Genomic DNA, 4,017 nt, shown 5'->3' on the forward strand with positions numbered 1-4,017 from the left:
AATATGTGGTCCTAAAATTGGGTCTTTTAATAATATCCCCCTATGATGTTCAATAATTTTTTTAATAAGACTATTTTCACTGTTGTACTGGTTAACAAAAGGTCTGAACGTCCATTTTTTTTCCTTTTTAAGTCCTTTATTTGCCTTCACAATTTCATCCCTATCTCTAGGCTATATATCTCACATCTTCAATAAACGGCAAACTATATCCCCCAGAAATCAATTTAGAAGGACTAATGATTGTGTCCAATGGTCATTGGTATCACTACAATTCCTTCTTATATGAAGGAATTGAGCAAACAGGAAACTATTTTTCAAGGTCGGATGATGGCTACTTTTAAATGGGATAAAACTATTAGCATCAACTTCCTTTAAGAAAGTCTGAGTGCCCACCAGCTCTCTAGACTTACCAGTTAATACTAAATCTAAATAATCAATTGAGTATTAGTCGTATATGTAAATTTTAAATTAAAATCATAGCAAATGCATAGCTTCAATACATTTCTGAATACTACATTAATCTCCTTGCCAAATGAATAACAGATCATCTATATATCTTTGGTAAAACTTGATGTTATCAATGGACCAAGACTTCAAAATAAATTCCTCTTCCCACACCCCATCAAGATGTTAGCATACAGAGCCATGCTGTTACATCAATGTTTCAGAATGTATATTTCAAGTTATTTTGTCCTGATAAAAGAACTTGAAATATACATTCTGAAATGCTAATGTTACAACAGAGCTCTGTTGTGTTTTTCATACAAGTTGTCTGAGTGCCGTCCATTGCGGTGGGTACATGAATGTTCAGCCTACAGGTACACTGGGAAGGAAAAGTGAAATTATATATTCTATGCTGTACTGTTAAATTAATGGTTATTATATTATACAAAGAAAAAAAGGATCCATTAATTATATAAAAACAACACATTGTTTTGATATAATTAAGATTGCAAACATAACAAAGATTAAAAAAAAATCAGTACTTCTGGGAAATCATTACAGATATTAATAGACATATGCAAAACATGAAACCACTGAAAAAAACCCTTTTCTAGAATATTGAATCAAGGAAATATGAACTATAAATAATTATACTCATAAACAAACTGAAAGCAGTGCTGTAAAAAACAGTTTGATGAATATATAAAGAGAAGTTTGCATAGTTCTCAAAAATGTATCTTTAGGAAAGTTAATCTACAAATACAGAAGATTTTCAATGTTAAGGCATATAAAGTATAAATAATTGGATTTACCAGAATATAAAAATATGATAATACCCAAACTGATACCTACTTTAGACTATTAGTGATATATTCCAAAAATAACTAAAGGACAAATGTTTGATATACACAGAACCACTAGTTTCTTTCAATTTGGAGCTGTTTGTATATAAGGGCCTGATTCAGAGATATACCCAAATGCCTTTGCAGCTGCAATTCAGTATGCAGTGTGACAATCTGCAAAGGTCTCAGCCGCTGGGATTTGTATTGAGATGATCACTGGAGGCTGCAGTGATACACTGCTTGCGTACAAAGGTGCTACCAACGGACAGACTGGTCTAACAAAATATTTCTTTCACAAGAACTAAATAAACTGAATCTAAATGTATTTTTCATGTTAAATTTTAATATGCATTCAGATTTTATTAACCAGGCAGGTTTTTGTTGTGACATACGTTTAATGTTTTATTAAATTTAATACTTACGTAAGTCTAAATGATAAATATATACCTCATTATGGCTGACTTTAAAAGTTGTAAATTATGATTTTCAGGTATATTTGCCTTTGGAATGTCTCTCTTCATGGTCCAGCAATAGTCAGCCAGCATACTGCAACTCCTTTTGACTTAGTACCCCTTTTCCATCATGGAAGTCTGCTGATGAAAATGCTCACCATGCTCATCACTGACAGCCCCAAGATTTTCTGGGTTTTGGTATACTAGGTCAACAGTCAAAAGGTTAACTGAGTCTAAATCGACACCAAATGGTCAGTATGCACAAGGTCAACATGTGGAAAAGGTTGACACAGTGCAAAGGTCGACATGGAAATGGATGACACATGATAAAATTTAAGCTTTCAGCACATGCAACCCCAATTAGTGTACCGCATACTCTCATATGGCTCACTTCACTTGCCATGCTTTGCTTGCTCCACTATTGCCGTGCTTGCCACAGGTTACCATTCCCAATTACAGTTCACATGAATGGTAAAGTATGAAAAAGTTGAAAGAATACAAAAAAATTCAAAAATCTCATGTTGACTATATGTTGTGTCAACCTCTGTCATGTCAACCATTTGACTCTGTCGACCTTTTGACCAAACCAACCATATGCATGTTAACCGTTTGGTGTTCACCTGTTGGCTGATGGATACAGATTTTCTGGCAAGAAGTCTAGGTGGGAGTCCAAGAACTACAGGTTTTTTTTCAAGATATATTTATTAAATTTTTGTGAATGCAAAAAACAACCGGGTCAGAAAATATACATATCAGAAGCCATATCAATCGAAATAAAGCAGTATCACATATTGCCTTTCATACCAAACCAGTCATAAGACCGCTGACATCAAGGCCATAATATAATGTACAGCATATAGTATACAATCTGACTCTGTAACAAGAAACCATAAAATAGAATAGGAAGAAAGATATATATATATATATATATATATATATACATACACATGGAGGGATTACACATGAGGAAAGCAAGGGGAGGGAGGGAATGGGATATCAGCAATTAAATGATAAAGCCAGCATTAACAAATCTTCACATTTTTATAGAATATAATGATCCCCTAAGTAAGAGCTATAAGTTACTGCATTACAGTCTAGCATCTTTAAAATTTGAGCTTTCAGTAGGGGGGGCCAGAATTTCAATAAAGTAACACCATTTGAGGTAGAACTGGTGAAGTCCAAAGGGAGATGACAATGTCAACAATGTTCTTCTATCATAATATAATAATTGTAACAGTTTTTGTTTAACCTCAGTGATAGAAGGTGCAGATCGCTTAACCCAGAGAATCAATAATTTTTTTTACCCAGAGTGAGTATAATACTAAGCAATGGACGAACTCCCTGTGTCAAAGACGAGTTCCTAAAATGTAAACAAAGATAAGCTAATGGCTCTGGTTCATTATTCATAGAGAACATCTGGCTAATGAACGCTATAAGTTTCCTCCACGAAAATTTTACTTTCCTGCACTCCCACATACAATGTATAAAAGATGCAGAAGAAACGCCACATTTAATGAAATTCCCTATTTCACTGGGTACCATGTATTTACGTTGTGACGGTGTAATATATGCTCTGTGAATAGTTCTCAGATGAACCTCTTGTAAATATGAAGATGCTAAATACTTAAAAGATTGTTGGCAAGGATCGGGGAGATCATTAATGCCCCCCCAGAGTAGCTATATCATTTCTCCATTTCAATAGTAAATTATCCCATTGAACAGTAGAGGAGCATGTCATTAAAACATTGTACATATATCTCACTTTGAAAGGACAGGATTGAATAGGTTTAATAAGGGCTTTGAAGGCATTAGAAAACAGATTCAAGTCATCTGGGGAAGATGAATGTGAGGGGGGGATGAGAGAGTGTACAAAGTGATGCACCTGGAAGTACATAAACATATGTTGCTTAGGGAGGTCAAACTTTTGACATAATTCTGTGAACGAATACATAGAGCCACCGGGATCAAAGATTTTATTAAATGAGTCTAGACCTTTAAATTTCCATAAAGAGAAAGCCGTGTTTTGTAATGAAGGGGGAAATCACGGTTGCCCCATAAAGGGATATATTGAGAAAAGTGTGGACTTCTGTGACATTTTTTATTACTGGTAGTCCAAGTTAATAAGGTATCTTTAAATAAAATATGGTCTTTAATCTTTGAGGGAATTTGTAGGGGACGTAAATGAATTAGAGCACATGGGGAATATGGCGAGAAAATAGCCTGCTCTAGATCTTTGTCAGTCTAGAGAGAAGTACCATGTAGCCAATCAAGGATATAAC

This window comes from Pseudophryne corroboree, chromosome 4 (genome assembly GCF_028390025.1).
Source record: "Pseudophryne corroboree isolate aPseCor3 chromosome 4, aPseCor3.hap2, whole genome shotgun sequence".
Lineage (NCBI taxonomy): Eukaryota > Metazoa > Chordata > Amphibia > Anura > Myobatrachidae > Pseudophryne > Pseudophryne corroboree.